This window comes from Leucopleurus acutus (genome assembly GCF_964270905.1).
Source record: "Leucopleurus acutus genome assembly, chromosome: 10".
NCBI classification, from domain to species: Eukaryota; Metazoa; Chordata; class Mammalia; order Artiodactyla; family Delphinidae; genus Leucopleurus; species Leucopleurus acutus.
The window spans coordinates 91,864,891-91,883,832 of NC_139153.1; the positions used below are offsets into that span (position 1 = coordinate 91,864,891).

At 38.8% G+C, this 18,942-nt stretch overlaps 1 pseudogene across 1 annotated transcript; it reads left to right on the plus strand.

Moving 5' to 3' along the window:
- Nucleotides 1-6,213: 6,213 nt before the first annotated feature.
- Nucleotides 6,214-7,574, plus strand: LOC309967678 (small ribosomal subunit protein uS2B-like; annotated as a pseudogene). The gene is made up of 2 exons: nt 6,214-6,341; nt 6,861-7,574. The product of its transcript is annotated as a small ribosomal subunit protein uS2B-like (transcript).
- The last annotated feature ends 11,368 nt before the right edge of the window (nt 7,575-18,942 follow it).

Below are 18,942 nucleotides of genomic sequence, written 5' to 3' on the forward strand. Positions count from 1 at the left end.
TATAGTGAAACCAAAAATGCATGGGGCAACATTTACAACTAAACTAGGTAACAGATAACTCCACAAACCCCAAAATACAAGTGTGGGACCAAACCACAAATGCAAAATTGCATAGTGTTAATGCCGAAAAAAATCAGATAAAAACTGTGAAGATATTAAGAAAATTATATAAGACATGAAAGAAAAATCAGAATAGGGACCTCCCTGGTGGTCCAGTGGTTAAGACTCCATGCTCCCAATGCAGGGTGCACGGGTTCCATCCCTGGCCAGGGAACTAAGGTCCCGCATGACGTGGCAAAAAAAAAAAAAAAAAAAAATCAGAATTAAAAATACCTCAGAAATAAAGTAACAATTTGGGAAAGAATTAGAAGTAAGAGGAAAAAGTGGTTTCAGAAAATACTGAACTAGAAGGAACACAGGAGTAAATACAGATGGTGCCCAAGAGAACTAGAATTTGAAAATGAGATTTTAAATAAATATAGAAACAGAAATGATTTTAGAGAAAAGATAAATATTGAAGATAGGTAAAGAAGATCCAGTGTATGGATTAAGAGTTCTTGATAAAGAAAACCAAAGCTAGCTAACAGAATACAACGCATAATTCAAGAGAACTTTTCCTGAAGTAAAATACATATATTCTATTTATATATATTCACATATATATTCATATATACATTTACATATATATTCGAAACCTCACACTGAAAGAGTATACTGTGCGCCTGAAAGCACTGAGCGTGAACAAGATGTATTCTAAAAGTCAGTAAAATTACTAGACTTTACGTTTTGAAAAATGGTCATTTAGGCCAAAAAAAATTTATGAGAGAAAATTGGATTACCATAAGACTTCTACATTAACACTTTATGTGAGGAGAAAATGGTGAAACATTTAAAATATTCAAAGAAAGAAAATGAGAACCAAGTACCCTGTATCCATCAAAACTGACTTGAAAGTATAAAAGCCTTGGGGCTTCCCTGGTGACGCAGGGGTTGAGAGTCCGCCTGCTGATGCAGGGGACACGGGTTCGTGCCCCGGTCCGGGAAGATCCCACATGCCGCGGAGCGGCTGGGCCCGTGAGCCATGGCTGCTGAGCCTGCGCGTCCGGAGCCTGTGCTCCGCAACGGGAGAGGCCACAGCAGTGAGAGGCCCGCGTACCACACACACACACACACAAAAAGTATAAAAGCCTATTGGTTATAAAAATGAAAGGGCTCAGACTGTCACTTGAGTGCTTCCTGAGGGGTGAAGCTTGGCAACAAAATTACTGACAGTGACAGAAAGACAGTTAGTGAAACTTTCAATATTACTTGTAGAACCAAGACTAAATGAGGCTTTGTTTCAGTCAGGGTCAAGAGAAAGAAACTACACAATAATTTGAACAGAGGACATTTACTATGAAGAATATTAATGGAATTGGAATAAAGGGAGGCTGACTAGCAAAAGGCAAAGAGAATTCTTACCATATAGGAACAGTAGATACAGGGAACAGCCACCACTCCTGAACTGAAATAGAATGGCCAAGAAGCACCCTTGCCCCCATGCCCCATCCACCTCCTTTTTGGAGAAGGCATGACTGTGGCTCCCTGCTGTGGCCTCAGTGCGCCCCGTTAGAAATCCTCTCTGGAGTTCTTGGAGAACTAGCCACAGCAAGGTGCCTTTATCAGAATTCACCGCAGAGTGCCCAGAGAAGCCACTTACAGGAAGGTGCTATACCAGCAGCACACCACTTCATGAAGCCATCTAAAAAATGGTGTACTGGGGGAAGCTGCCTTGGGAAGCTGCCGCTTGTTGTTGGCTACTGGGCGCTGCTGAAAGGAACCACACACTCTGCAGGAGCCCAGGGAGGTAAAGTACAGGAGAATCAGAAAGAGAAGCCTCTTCCTCCTCCAGTGCCTCCCCGCCCCTACTCCGGCCCCGCCCCCTCCTTGCAACAGTACCTTCTGCTAACAAAGCCTAACATTAAACCAGCTGATATGGGAGAAGTATTTATAGAGTTCAGCTCCATGACTGCACAGCAAACAAAGATTTGGAGCTGAGAGCCACAAAAAGTATAATCTGAGATGGATTTGTATTCTGAAATATTGGTACAAAATTACTGTAAAACTGGAAAGGAGTTTGGGAGGAGCATCGACAAAAATTTAACTTTTCAGTATATTGATGGTGGCAATATTAGTATTTTGAGAATGTATGTTTAATATGGGGTAAAATGAGTAATTATCATTAGTATGAACTATCTATCTAGTTTCCTGCATCTCTTCAGTAGCAGTGCTCATTCTTATCATCTGGAGTGTGGTTTTGAAATACCAAGTCCCACTTAAAGAAACAAAGGCTACTTGGAGAAATGGGTGATTCTTGATCTGGGGTAGGAAATGTATAGAATGAGCATAAAATATCTTGACATACTGAAGAGCAGAGGAACTATTAAAGACTTCTAGGGTCATGTCCAAAGGACCCAGGAGCCAACTTCAAGAGGCTCCCCATTGGCCAAAGATGGGACAATTTGAGTTTCAATAAGGGTAATAATTAGAATGGACTGAAACCCATTAAATAAGTTTAAATACATAAATTCATAATAATAATGTAGTCTTACCAAAGGGATTAAACCTGAATCTGATCAAGTTGAATCTGATCAACTGCCAATTTACAGGAAATAGAGGACAAAGACACATTGAAAACACCATGAGTGTGCAATCTGCAAAATCCAGACTGTGGGGAACCCTGCAATCAGACAGCTGAGTTCAACAGATAAATTGTAAGAAAAAGAAGGGGGAGAACCAATAGATTAAAGGCGACTTAAAAGACATCAAATTATCCTAAATGATACATTAGAACAGTTAGACTAATTGATATTTTCAGGACACTAAAATCTGTAACAAGACAAGGATGCCCACTCTCACCACTTCTATTCAACATAGTATTGGAAGTCCTACCCACAGCAATCAGGAAAAGAAATAAAAGGCATCCACATTGGAAGGGAAGAGGTAAATTTGTCATTATATGCAGATGACAGGATACGATATATAGAAAACCTTTAAAAAAGCCACACAGAAACTACTAGAACTGATAAACGAATTCATCAAGGTAGGAGGATACAAGGTTAACATATAGAAATCAGTTGCATTTCTTTACATTAACAATGAAATACCAGAAAGGGAATGTAAAAAACCAATCCCTTTTAAAATCGCGTCAAAAAATAAAATACTTAGGAGTAAACCTGACCAAGGAGGTGAAAGACTTATATTATGCTGAGAACTATAAAATATTAATAAAGGAAATTGAAGATGACTCAAAGAAATGGAAAGATATCCTATGCTCTTGTATTGGAAGAATTAATATTGTTGAAATGGCCATACTACCCAAAGCAATCTACAGATTTAGTGTGATTCTTACCAAATTACCCATGACATTTTTCACAGATCTAGAAAAAATAATCCTGGGCTTCCCTGGTGGCGCAGTGGTTGAGAGTCTGCCTGCTGATGCAGGGGACACGGGTTTGTGCCCCGGTCTGGGAAGATCCCACATGCCGCGGAGCGCCTAGGCCCGTGAGCCATGGCCACTGAACCTGCGCTTCCGGAGCCTGTGCTCCGCAATGGGAGAGGCCACAACAGTGAGAGGCCCGAGTATCGCAAAAAAATAAAAATAATAATAATCCTAAAACTTATATGGAACCATAAAAGACCCAGATTCGCCAAAGCAATCCTGAGGAAAAAGAAAAAAGCAGGAGGCATAACCCTCCCAGACTTTAGACAATATTACAAAGCTAACAGTAACCAAAACAGCATGGTATTGGTACAAAAACAGATACATGGATAAATGGAACAGAATAGAGAGCCCAAAAACACACACACACACCTATAGTCAATTACTTTGACAAAGGAGGCAAGAATACACAAAGGAGAAGAGATAGTCTCTTCAGCAAGTGCTGTTGGAAAAGTTGGACAGCCACATGTAAATCAATGACATTAGAACACACCCTCCTCCCACCATACACAAAAATAAACTCTAAATGGCTTAAAGACTTAAATATAAGACACGACACCGTAAAACTCCTAGAAGAGAACATAGGCAAAACATTCTCTGACATAGATCGTACCAATATTTTCTTAGGTCAGTCTCCCAAGGCAATAGAAATAGAAACAAAATTTTAAAAATGGGACCTAATCAAACTTACAAGCTTTTGCACAGCAAAGGAAACCATAAATTAAATGAAAAGACAACCTACAGGCTGGGAGAAAATATTTGCAAATGATGCGACTGACAAGGGCTTAATTTCCAAAATATTAAAAGAGCTCATATGACTCACTATCAAAAAACAAACCCAATCAAAAAATGGGCAGAAAACCTAAATAGACATTTTTCCAAAGAAGACATACAGATGGCCAACCGGCACATGAAAAGATGCTTAACGTCACTAATTATTAGAGAAATGCAAATCAAAACTACAAGGAGGTACCATCTCACAGGGTCAGAATGGCCATTATTAAAAAGTCTACATATATGAAATTCTGGATAGGGTGCAGGGAAAAGGAAACACTCCTATACTGTTGGTGGGAATGTAAGTGGGTGCAGCCACTATGGAAAACAGTATGGAGGTTCCTCAAAAGGCTAAAAATAGAGTTACCATATGATCCAGCAATTCCACTCCTGGGCGTATATCTGGACAAAGCTATAATTCAAAAAGAAACATGCACCCCAATGTTCATAGCAGCACTGTTCACAATAGCCAAGACGTGGAAACAACCTAAATGTCCATTGACAGATGAGTGGACGAAGATGTGGTACATATACACAATGGAATACTACTCCCCCTTGTGGTTGCCAAGGGGAAAGGTGTGTAGGGGAGGGAAGGAACGGGAGTTTGGGACGGGCAGATGCGAACTATTATGTATGCAGGATGGATAAACAACAGTGTCTGTATAGCATAGGGAACTGTATTCATTATCCTGTGATAAAACATAATGGAAAAGAATACGAAAAAGAATATATATATGTCTAACTGAATCATTTTGCTGTACAGTAGAAATTAACACATTATAAATCAACTATACTTCAATTAAGTATTTTTTAAAAGACATCAAATTAAAGAGTAAGACTATATTATAGTGTCTAGAGGTACACTTAAAGACATTTTTAAAAGTGGTGATTATCAAAGTCAAGATAGTGATTACTTTTGGGGGAGGCAGGGGGTTTGTGATTGTAATGGAGAATACAGGCTTCTGGTGTGACTGACAAAACTCTTGATTTGGGAAGTGAATACAAGTGTGTTCACCTGTAATCAACCATCTGTTTATTAACCAAGATGTTAATGAAACATTTTAACCAAGCTGTTAATGAAAGTGACAAAAATGGAGAATTTTTCACTCAAACACCTAAACTCTAAAGGGTATATACTTTAGTAAGAGGGAAATGGAACTCAAAAGCAAGGAATGAGATGCAAAAAGAAATGACTTTGAGTAAATTAGATCCTGAAAGAATATAATTCCTGAGTTAAATGAATTTGAGAAAGAGAGTCTGGAAAAGCATAATGAATTGACCACATTCACTCATTTTCTTTCCAAAACACCCACTGAAGTGAAACAAAGGAATAGTTATAAACTGACAAGGTGGCTGCAGTTTTGCAAGACAGTAGGTCATTGATTTGAGGAGAGGCTCAGAACTTGAAGGTATAAGGTACTTTGGGAAGTGGAAAGTGCTTACAGGAAGCTGATGAGTAAAAATCTGTATGCTGAATAGTGACTCCTTATCCCCCATTTTTTTCCCATTCCTCTTTTTGAAATTCCATCAGCCAAAGCCATGCCTCCTAAACTAGATATTGGAGTATTATTCTTTCGAGAAACTGAATGGTCCCAGAGAAAGCCTTCTATATGTTGCCATTTGGAGGCCCAAGAGCAAAAAGTTTGGTTTACCAGCTTATCACTCTCACCTGAAACCTATTAGTATATAAAAATAAGTGTAGAAAGAAGTCCCCCCAAACAAACCTATTAGTCCCCCAAACAAAAGTGAAATCTATAAATATGAATTGCAGAGAATAATATTGATGAGTATTTGACAATTAAAAAAATAGTTGGATAGGTATACAGAAAACCAAACAAATTTTTAAAAGAAAGGCAATCATTAATACCGGGAAAAGCAAGCCTTTCTGTGTTACCCTAAAAGGGGTCCATATGGCATTGTTCTGAGTTCCCATCTTAACTCAAAAGGAAACTATCACAATGTCCAGAGCCCCCGACAGCCTGAAAATGAAGGAGGAGGGTGTCCTCAAATTCCGTGCAGCAGGAACCTACCTTGGTGGCATCAACCTTGACTTCCGAATGGAATACAGCATCTGTTACCGAATCGGGTTCATTTTGCGGGATGTGCAGCAAGCCGAAACGCTGAGACACTGCAGTTTGCAGCCAAGAGAGGGTTTAGTTCACAGGGCAACCAAGTGAGGATACGAGGATATGGGCGGACAAATCTCAAAACCGCCTCCCTGAAGGGGAGCAGGGCAGTCTGAGGTGTGGGGAGAGTCGGGAAAGGTGATTAGAAAAAGGTGCGGTAATCGTCGTTCTGCGCAGGCGTAATAAGCTACAGGCCTCCCCACGTTCCAATGAGGAGGCACTCAGCACAATCTGAGGGTGGAGTCTTCAGCCCTCTGATGTCAAAGGTCACCGAGGGGGCACTCGTGCATGCCCTGTTGGAGGGTGGGTGGTCCTAACCAGGTTTAATCAGCTCAGATGGAACTAGACACAGCTGACTCCAAGTCCCAAGTTAGGCTACCTGCTGCTTGGAGGACATGCAATTAAAATAACCTTGATTAGTGAAGGCAGATGAAATATATTTAACTCATGATTACCTATGGTTTCATATCTGCAAAAAGTGATGACATCTACATCATAAATCTGAAGAGAACCTGGGAGAAGCTTCTCCTGGCAGCTTTTGCTGTTGTTGCCATTGAAAACCTGGCTGATGTCAGTGTCACGTGAAATACTCCAGGAATACCGGCCAGTGAGCTGTGCTGAAGTTTGCTGCTGCCACTGGAGCCACTCCTCTTCCTGGCTGCTTCACTCCTGGGACCTTCACTGGCCAGATGCGAGCGGCTTTCTGACTTCTAGTGGTTACTGATCCCAGGGTTGACCACCAGCCTCTCACAGAGGCGTCTTATGTTAACCTGCCTACCACTGCTCTGTATAACAGACACTCCTCTGTGCTGTGTGGACATGGCCGCACCACGCACCAGCGGGAGAACTCACTCAGCTGGTCTGATGTAGTGGATGCTGCTTCAGGAAGTTCTGCACATGTACGGCACCATTTCCTGTGACCACCCCTGGGAAGTCAGGCCTGATCATTACTTCTACAGAGATCCTGAGGAGAGTGAAAAGGAGGAGCAGGCTGCTGCTGAAAAGGCCGGGACCCAGGGAGAATTTCAGGGGGAATGGACCGCTCCAGATTCTGAGTTGACTGCTACTCAACCTGAGGTCACAGACTGGTCTGAAGGAGCACAGGTGCCCCCGAGTCTGTCCAGCAGTTTCCTGCTGAGGCCTGGAGCGCTCAGCTGGCCACCAAAGACTGGTCTGCAGCTCCCACCACTTAGACCACTGAATGGGAAGGAGTTACTGAGGGGTCTTAAGCTGTTCTACAGATCAGCTTAAGACTAGTTCTTAAATAGAAAATGGAAATAAGGGTGATGGAAAATAAACAGTTAAATAACAGAATAGCAAAAAAAAAAAAAAAAAGGCCCAGGAAAGGAAACATTAATCATAATTACTACTTGGCTTATCATTGAATAATATTTACGGAGTCATAACAATATCAATACTATTATTTTAACCAAAATTTGTGATGTATTTACTATGAGAGAACAGAGGAAGAGAGAGAATAGAGGAAGTGGGGGAAGAGATAAGTCGGCTAAATGCTGATCTCCTTATTAATACAAGTCAATAGTTGATATCTAAAACTGATATATAAAAAAATCAAAGTAAACATATTCTTTAGAAATACGGAAGCAATGAGGTACCACATCACACCAATCAGAATGACCATCATTAAAAATCTATAAATAACAAATGCTGTAGAGGGTGTAGAAAAGGGGACCCTCCTACATTGTTGATGGGAATGTAAGTTGGTACAGCCACTATGGAAAACAGTATGGAGGTTCCTCAGAAAACTAAAAATAGAATTACCATATGATCCAGCAATCCCACTCCTGGGCATATACCCAGACAAAACTCTAATTCAAAAAGATACATGCACCCTTATGTTCATGGCAACACTACTCACAATAGCTAAGACATGGAAACAACCTAAATGTCCATCAACAGATGAATGGATAAAGAAGATGTGGTACATACATACAATGGAATATTACTCAGCCATAAAAAAGAACAAAATAATGCCATTTGCAGCAACATGGTTGGACCTAGAGATTATCATACTAAATGAAGTAAGTCAGAAAGAGGACAAATACCATATGTTATCACTTATAAGTGGAATCTAAAATATGCCACAAATGAACCTGTCTACAAAACAGAAACAGAATCATGGACATAGAGAACAGACTGGTGGTTGCCAAGTGGGAGGGGATTGGAGGAGGGATGGAGTGGGAGGTTGGGGTGAGCAGATGTAAGCTTTTATATGTAGAATGGATAAATGACAAGGTCCAACTGTATAGCACAGAGAACTATATTCAGTATCCTATGATAAACCATAATGGAAAAGAATATAAAAAAAGGAATGTATATGTATGTATAACTGAATCACTTTGCTGTACAGTAGTAATTAACACAACACTGCAAATCAACTATACTGCAAAAAAAATTTTTAAATACAGAAGCAAACGTCAGATGAAATAGCTAAAAGAATGGAAGGTACATAGGGTCACCTTCGTGGAAACTAAATGAAGGCCCCCCTTCTCCAAGACACATAAACCTGTAAGAAAGTTATTTTAATATCTTGATTTTGTAAAAGCAAAACCAAAAACACTATCGGACTTCCCTTGTGGTCCAGTGGTTAAGACTCCACGGGGGCTGGCTGTTCGATCCCTGGTTGGGGAAGTTCTGCATGCCACGCAGTGCGGCCAAAAAGGAAACACAAACAAAACAAACAGACAAAAAATCACTGCCATTTCCAAGAAAATAATGTCTGTGCTGTAAATACACCTGCAAGGGTTATGCAGTGCACTCTCTCCACAGCAACAAGCCTGCTTCCAGGGAGCAGAATGGGGTCTGCAGCGGGGAAAGGTGGGGCAGAGTATTTCCAGTTTTCGTCTACAGTTTGATTTTTTTAAACTATGTATATCTATTACTCTGATGGCAAAGAAAGAAAAAGTGAAGGGAGGGGCTGGCTTCAGGTATGGCTAAATAGAGAGGATTCAAGTAATGTCATCAGGATCTGGATTCTCTCAGCAACGCAAACGCTCCTGTTAGGATCAAAAGATTGCTTCAGCCTTTACTTTCTGTGTTCCTAGTCTTGAGAAGGAGTGAGCTTTCTAGGGGTGAAAAGTTGTGGGTCGATACATGGAGCCTGGACCAGTTAAGTGGCAGGGAAGTCACTGAAAACAAGACAACAGCAGCAGGAAAGAACATTAACAGAGTCAAATAGGAAGAGAAGATTCAAAAAAAGGAGAACGTTTAAAATATAGCAGAAAAGTCGAGGAAAAGGAAGATGGAGAAAAGACCACGACATTGACGAAGACATTGCTGACTTTGAGAGGATAGTTCCATGGTGCAGTGGCAGCCCAGTCATTTTGTTACAGTGGTTTTCAAAGTCTGGTTCCTGGACCAGCAAACAATAGCAACACCACCTGGGAACTTGTTAGAAATGCAAATTCTTGGGTTCCACGTCAGACCTTCCAAATCAGAGACTCTGGGCCCGGGCCCCACCAAGCTGTGTTTTAATAAGACCTCCAGTTGCACGTTAAAGTTCGTTGGTGGTGTGAATTGGTAAAATCTCGATATAGGACAATTTAACAATATTGGTCACAATTAGAAATGCATATACCCTCTAACTCAGGATTTTCACTTACAGCAATGCGCCCTACAGTTATTTGCATGCAGACAAAATGACATATACAAGGTTGTAGCATTATTGATTGGAAACTAAATGTCCATCAATGGGGACTGGTAAAATCTACCGTGCTGCAGCTACTCTATACAATGCTATGTAGCTATAATAAAAATGAGGAGACTCTTCATGCACTGATGTCCCCCAGATAAATTATACCCATATCTCCAGATTAAGTTGCAAAAACAAGGTGCAAAATAGCATGTGTGGTGTGCTGACATTTGTGTAAAATAAGAAAGGAACAAAATTTTATATATATAAAATGCAATGACTTTATGTATGTTGACAAAACCTCTGGAAGGACAAATAGGAAATAATATGGTTATCTACTGAGGGGGATGGAAACTAGGTTATAAGGAAAAGGGTGAGAGGGTGCTTGAACTGTGGGACTTTATCACTTAATCAGAAAACATTTATTTTGAAATTCTCCAATGAATTCATCTCTGTATTACTCTACAGCAGGTTATCATCAATTTTATTTTTTTGGCCGAGCCTCATAGAGTGTGGGGGGGGTCTTAGTTCCCCCACCAGGGATCGAACCTGGCCCAGGCAGTGAAAGCACCAAGTCCTAACCACTGGACCACCAGGGAATTCCCATCATCAATTTTAGTGCAGACGCTACAACACTGCCTACAATGGCCTCCCGGCCTCCAGGGTTCTCTAGTCTTGACCTGCTCCAATTCATTTCCTACACAGTTATAGGAAATGTTATATCTGCCTCTAAACCCAGATAATCAGTCAAGAGAAAGACAGAGTCTTTGATACCTTACCCGAGTCCAGCAACTCCTCTTCCCAGGTGATCCATGCTGGAAAAGATGAACCCCATCCAAGGTGACCAGGTCTCTGTACAGATCACACATGTGGAAACCTCAACAATACAACTGCATTAGAAGGCAGCACAGAGTTATACACATAAAGTATCAAGGGGGCCATTTTATTTCTTCTTCTGTAATTGTTATTAAATATTTTGAGTTTCAGATCCAAACTAGAAAATTTTACTTTAAACACATTTGATATTTTTAGTTAATATGTACCAAGATCACAGAAAATAGGCTTTATATCTTTACCTAACCCTTCTTACTCTGACATCTGAGGTTTGGGAGCAGAGGGAGAGGAGAACAGCTAGTGTTTGGTTGTGTAGTGACAGCTTCTGTGTGTGTGTGTGCGTGTGCGTGTGTGTGTTAAGAACACTTAACGTGAGACCTACCCTCTGAACATTGCAAGTGTACGATACGATATTGTTAACTATAAGCCCGATGTTGTACAGCAAATCTCTAGAACTCTAGTCTTGCACAACTGTCTGTTCTACCTGCAAGAAGTGTGGATCCAGAGGGCTTTATACAGGAGGTGATTTTGAGCTGAGTTGAGTCATATAGTTATTTATTATAAGGACATAGTAGGGAAGGTTACTCCAGGGAGAGGGAGGAACAAGGCTAAAATCGTGCAGAGAGCTAAGCTGATACTATGGTCTGGAGTAAAGGTAAATCTGGAAAAGTAGGGACGGGCTGGATTATGAAGGGCTTTTATCCCTTAGGAGGGAGTTTGGACTTTATCCTGTAGACAACAGAAGCTGTTGAAGACTTTTTTTTTTTTTTTTACAGTGAAATATGCAGATCTTTATTATACAGTGCAGTGAGTTTGGGCAACTGTGTACACCAAAGTAACTACCACCCCAGTCAAAGCGCAAAGCATTTCAACCCAGAAAAGTCTCCTGGGTCCAGTGGTGTACAGGAGATAGCTCCCACACAGGCAATTCCAGACATCTCATCCCCATATCCTGTTATCTTAAAGAGGGCCATGATGGAAAATCAGCAAATACTACAAACCAGAGATTGCCCCATGCACCCTGCCCCCGAGAGCCAGTTTTCCAGCAAACTGTAGCTCATGCTCCTTCTCAGTCAATCCTCCATGCCCAGAGAGGCAAATCAACATAGGTTTACTTTTGCTTGTTCTTGAACTTCACGCAAATGGAATAACATTTTGTATCTTTTCTTCCAACAAAATGATGTCTGTGAGATTCATCAGTGTTGTGATTTATTAGTAATTTTTCCCTTTCTGTTGCTAAGCACCATTCCAACGTACAAATAAACTGTATTTTTTCTAATTTCTTGTTGAAGGACATTCATTTTTTTCCAATTTGGAGCTATTAATTTTTATTTATTTTCTTTATGGAGGAGTAATTGACAAATAAAATTTTTATACTTAAAGTGTATAACTTGATGATTTGATGTACATATACATTGAGAAATGATTACCAAATTCAAGTCAATTAACAGCCATCAGCTCACATAGTTAACTCTTTTTCGTGTGTGTGCTGAGAACACATACAGTCTACTGTCAGCAAATTTCAAGTGTACAATTCCATATTATTAACTATAGTTACCATGCTGTACATTAGATCCTCAGAATGTATTTATCTTATAACTGAAAGTTTGTACCCAATTTTTAAAAGGCTACTGTAGAGCTTCCCTAGTGGCGCAGTGGTTGAGAGTCCGCCTGTCGACGCAGGGGACACGGGTTTGTGCCCCGGTCCGGGAAGATCCCACGTGCTGCGGAGCGGCTGGGCCCGTGAGCCATGGCCGCTGAGCCTGTGTGTCCGGAGCCTGTGCTCCCCAACGGGAGAGGCCACAACAGTGAGAGGCCCGCGTACCGCAAAAAAAAAAAAAAAAAAGCTCCTGTAGACATTCTTGTGCAAGTATTTTTATGATCATATGTTTTCATTTATCTTGGGTAAATACCCAGAAATGGAATTTATGGGTCATAGAATAGGTTTATTTTTAACTTTGTAAGAAAGTGCCAGAAAGTTTTCCAAAGGGGTCGTAGTGCACAAGCAATGTATGAGAGTTCTGGTGGCTCCAGACACTTGCCAGCATTTGATGTCACAATGCCTTTTTACATTTAACCATTCCAGTGTGTATGAAGTAATATCACTTCATAGGATTTTGATCTGCATTTCCCTGAAGACTAATTATATCACACATATTTTTGTGGGCTTGTTAGCTATTCCTTTATCTTCTTTGGTATTGTGTCTGATAGAATTTTGCAGAGTATTTGATAGAATTCATCAGCAAAATGATCTGGGCTTGGAGTTGTCTTTGGGGAAGGTTTTTGATAATGAATTAATATCTTTAGTAGATATTCAAGTTTTCTAATTCATTTTATTCATTTTGGTAAGTTGTGTTTTTCAAGGAATTTGTCCATTTTTTTCTAAGTTGTTGAATTTATTAGCCTAATGCTTTACTTTTCATAATATTCCCTTATTATCCTTTTTAAAAATTTTTTAAATTTAATTTTATTTACTTTTTTATACAGTAGGTTCTTATTAGTCATCAATTTTATACACATCAGTGTATACAAGTCAATCCCAATCGCCCAATTCATCACACCACCATCCCCACCCCACCACATCTTCCCCCCCCTTGGTGTCCGTACGTTTGTTCTCTACATCTGTGTCTCAACTTCTGCCCTGCAAACCGGTTCATCTGTACCATTTTTCTAGGTTCCACATACATGTGTTAATATACGATATTTGTTTTCCTCTTTCTGACTTACTTCACTCTGTATGACAGTCTCTAGATCCATCCACGTCTCAACAAATGACCCAATTTCGTTCCTTTTTATGGCTGAGTAATATTCCATTGTATATATGTACCACAACCTCTTTATCCATGGGTTATAGGATTTGATTTTACTGTGATTGCACCCCTCCTACCGTCTCATTGTGGCTTCTCCTTTGTCTTTGGATGTGGGGTACCCTTTCTGGTGAGCTCCAGTGTTCTCCTGTCAATGATTGTCCAGCAGCTAGCCGTGACTCTGGCATTCTCACAAGAGGGAGTGAGAGCATGTCCTTCTACTCCGCCATCTTGGTTCTGTGTGAGCTGTTGAAGACTTTTAATCAGGGAGATAAACCTGGTCATATTTGTCTTTTATAAATATCTCTCTGGTAGTCCTGTGGAAGATGGGGTGGAGAGGTGCCAAATTGGAGACTGGGACACATTTTTCTTTAATTTCAGAGACTGTGATATCCTTCCAGTAAGTTCCTCTGACGTGGAAGTTAGCAAGTGCTGGTTTATGATCCTTCTAACTAAAGAACCTTAATTGGATTCAGCCATTAAGAGGTCACTGATGGCTTTACCTGAGTAGTTTCTTGAGGTGAAGGGTGAAAGGTTGATTGAAGAGGGAATGGAAGGTGAGGAAGTAGACATAGTAATTGTATACTAAACTTCTGGGAGTTTATTTTGGAAGAGAAGGTGTTAGGGAAATAGCTAATAATTTTAAGCCATGTTTGAAGCTGCGTTTTGCTAAGATAACTGAAAAGAGAGTTCCTAAAAATCAGGCAGCTATGAATCTGTGGTTTTAGTGTTGATTTCTCTAATTTTTAGTGATATTTAACTTATCAACATATTTCAACTGTTCTTATTAGTAATATTGACAAACCCACACCTGATGGCAAATTGCTTTTTAAAGTGTACTTTAGAATAAAGGTTTGTCTGATCTGATACATTGATAGAAAACAATTTGAAAAAAAAAGTATAACCACTGCCATAGGTTTCATCTGAAAAGATGTCCAATGCACAAAATAAAAGATTAAATTTTAAGATAATTTGATTTCTAACTTTTAGAAATACACATTAAAATAAGGCATCTTTTCCGACTCTAGCCAAACTTGGAGTGAGTTGCTCTATGTTTTTCTGCCCGCCAGTGGTTGTCAAAGAGCATTAAGAAATTTATCATCTGTTTAAAAATATTGTATATTATAAGAATACATTTTCTTCAAAACAGGCTTTTTTATTTTAGGAATTCAAAGTGATTTATAAATGTGTCAGCATTCACTAGAGGCACATGTTATTCTTGAAAATGGGCGGACTCATAAAGCAACATCAATCTCAGCGTAAACTGACTTCAGACAACCAGTAGGTGGAGGAATTTCCAAAGCTAAGAACCACGGCACTCCCCAAACCCGCCTTCAGAATCTGAGAATCTTAAAAGTCATCCATCCAGTCTTCTCCGTTTTATCCTAACAGAAACCAAGGACTGTTGACTAGCTTCACGTTATGTATGTTGACTAGCTTTGAGTTACATATACATATAGAGCCCAGGAAATTCCGGTAAAAGGAAAGACTATTTTAGGTTAGGATTAGATTTTACTGGTGAAATATGAGCATTGGGGGTAAGGTGAAAGCTTTTTAGGTATGTATAGCATGAGATAAAAAGCTGAAAATAAGTAGGGTGTATGAAGAAAATGACTATGACATAAGGGAGGAAAGAGGCCAGAAAGAGAGAGCCCTGGTGAGATGTTGGAAAGTGTTAGGATTTGCATAAAGGTCAAGGAAGGAGGCTGAGTTTGGCTTTGGTCCAGGCAACAATGGAAAACTGTTAAGAAAGACAAAGAACAAATATTTTAAGCTATCGAGTGTCAGTACATCATGATGAACGTGAAAAGAATTGATTTGCCTCTGTCGGCTTCTCCTTTATTTAACAACACCGGAAGCAACCAATCCAGGGGGAAAAGCCACGGAACCTTTTGAGCACGCAGGTCAATTTAGTCCTCATCTTCCTAACTCAGATTCTCCCCTTGGAACTTCCTCCTTGACCTTGGCACATCCTACCACGCTTCTTCCTGAGCTCCCTCCAAGACCCCATTATTATTTACTTTATTTACATGATTTTTTCTTATCATTACGATAAAGCGGGGTCCCCTGCCAGGCCAGTCTGGAGTTGTAACATTAACTGAAACTTCAAATCAGCTCCATCCAGTGCCCACTCTGTTCTTGGCCCCCCTCACTCTTGCGGTCAAAAGAATGAAAAATTCCACAATTCTGCTGGTTTCTTCTCCATTTTCTCTTATCATAGAGTTTTGTTGACCTGTATACTCTTTTCTAAATGTAATACCCTGGCTCAGTTTATTCTCACTAGCTAACCATGATAACGTACCTGCTTTTTATACACTAGCCTGCCCCACTCCCACCCCATCAGTTCCGTGCATTGATAGGCCGTATCATGTTTTTGCCTATTGGACTGGAAACATTACTAAGACTGATGGTACCCAGTGTTGACGAGGTATGGAGAAACAGGTTCACTCACAGTTTGTGGAAATGTAAGTCTGCACAACTTTTTAAAAGGACAATTTGGCAGCATCCATCAACATTAAAAAATATCAGACTTGTGACTCTTTAATCCCCCATTTAGGAATCTACCTTATAGACATAAGAGCGCTAGGGTAAAAAGATGCAAGTCAAGCATATTTCCTGTAGGATTATTTATCAGAGTAAAACAATAAAAAGAAATGAGCTAGTCATCAAAAATTAAAAGATTAGAAAGTAGAATGATAGTATAACTTGTCAACAAATCCAATAACTAGTTCTTTGAAGAAAAAACAATACATAAAATTCTGGCAATGTTAATTAAGAAAAAAGAAGAAATTATAGCTATAGGACATTAAGAATGAGAAAGAACATATAATTTATAATACTGAAGCAATTAAAAAAATAAACAGAATACGATGTTCAATTTCATTCTAACAAATTTGAAAACACAGAAGAAATGGATTATTTCCTAGAAAAGATAGATTGCCAAAATTAACTAAAGAAGACAATATCCAGTAAGAGAACCTCAGTCTTACAACCTCAAGGAATTGAATTCTACTAATAACCTGAATGAGCTTGGAAGAGGACCCCAAGCCTTAGATGAACACTAGATGAGAACACAGACTGACTGGCATCTTGATTTGATTTCGGTCTGTGAGACCCTGACCAGAGCACTCAAATACATCATGCTCAGACTTCAGACTGCATAAACTAGAGATAGTAATGGCCATTAAGTTTGTAGTAATGTGTTATGCAGCAATAAAAACTAACATTAAAGAGTTTTTCTGAGAGTTATATTTTCAGTGTGAATTACACCCTTCATTATAAAATAAACTTTATTGTTCTGTTTAATATATTTACTTTGAATTTTATTGTATTATATATATTATTAGTATTGTGACTCCTGCTTTCTTGATGTTTGCATTTATTTAATATCCCTTTGCCCATCCTTTTAGCTGTAATATTTTGAGATGCTTTGTTTTAGATCTGGCTTTTAAAAACAGTGTATATAATTGTTGAATCAAGTTTTTCTATTCTCATGATATAATTTGTCACATTTATACCTATTTTTATACTATCTTTGGTCTATTTTTTCTCTTGCTCTATTTTTACTATTTCATTCGTCCTTTTATTTTCTGCACTTTGTATATAATTATTATTATTATTTTTTGCTGCTCTGAGATGGCATTTATTGGCTCCCTATATAATTATTTTTTGTGTTTTCTCTTTTCTAGTGTTTTAGAAAGTATGCATTTATCTTTAAAATAATTTTTAAGAAATTGAAAATAAAACGTAAGTTTCTTTAAAGAATTCTTCAAACTATAATTTTGCTCAAAGCAGGGACCATGACTCTTGCTCCTTGTATCCTTAGTACCAATTACATAGAAGTACTTAAAAAATGTTTAACTTGCTGAATTGAAATCACTAGGTTCTAAACACTTGTGCTGTTAGATTTTCCCACTCTTTCTGTAAAATAAACATTTAAAAGTATCATTTGATTTTGCCATTCAGACTATGTTTTGCAAGTTGATTATGAAACATTTTCTTCATGTATACTCTTTTGAAACGAAAACCTATAATCTGAATCAGATAAAATAAATTGATGAAAAGGTAATTCTCTTCTTTTGAATATATTTTTTAAATTATTGGATGTTTAGTAATCACTAAGAATTATGAGAAATTTAATAACCAAATGCTCGTTTACTCTGACAAATTCAAACAATAAGAAGAATCAAAAGTGGAAAGATTCTTTCCTCCAACCCCATACTCTGAATAAAGCCTTTGTTGCCATTTTAGTGTGTATCTTTCTATATTTTTCTCTATGCTATAATGATGATGATAATAATAGTAACTAAAGCTTCTATGACCTGTACTGTGTGCTATATTTATTTACTCCCTAAAACAACCCAACAGCTAAGTACTATTATTATTATAGCTATGTTAAAGATGAACAAACCAAAGTGTAAAGAAGTGATTTTTTTCCTCCCAAATCATACAGCCAGTAAGTGATAAAACTAGGATCCAAGCTCTCAACCACTAAACTATACTAAACTGTCTCTCATCAAATATATATTTATATCTTTATATACAAATATAGTTCTTTTAATTACATACACTTTAATAAAAATTTTCTTACAATCTGTTTTTCTGATACATGCTCATTTTAATGTACTCTGCACATCTTTCAAACTCTTTAGAGATATTTCTAATGACTGAATCAGTAAATCAGGGGTTTCTGGATAGCATATTAGTTTTGGTAGACTAGCCTTCTCTGATAACTAAATCCAAATATGTAACAGTTTAATCACAAGGTAATTTTATTTCCCATGTAACTACCTAAAGCAGGTCAGGTCAGTGAGTGGCTGTCTTCCATATTGTAACTCAGGGACGCAGGCTCCTTCTAACTTGTTATTCTTGCATAACAAGAGCATATTGTCATCTGCATGATTGAGGCTGGTTGCCATATCCAGGATCTGGCTGGTGGAAAGGAAAGGGAACATGAGAAAATATGCTCTCTTAAAAGACTAAGTCCTGAAGTGGGATTTACATTACTTAATACTTACATTCCCTCAAGGAGCATCTAGTCACATGGCCAACAGACTGCAGTGGAGACTGGGAAATGCAGCCTAGTAAGGAAAGAAGAATAGATCTTGGTGGTCAACTAGTGACTCTGCCACAGGCAGTTTTGTTGTATATTTGAAAAACATTTTAACACACCGACCTCATTTTAAAAGAATTACATGTCTTTAAAGGTGTCACAGGCATTTGTCAAATGGGCACATCTCTGGTTTGTGGCCGATCCAGAATGAAAAC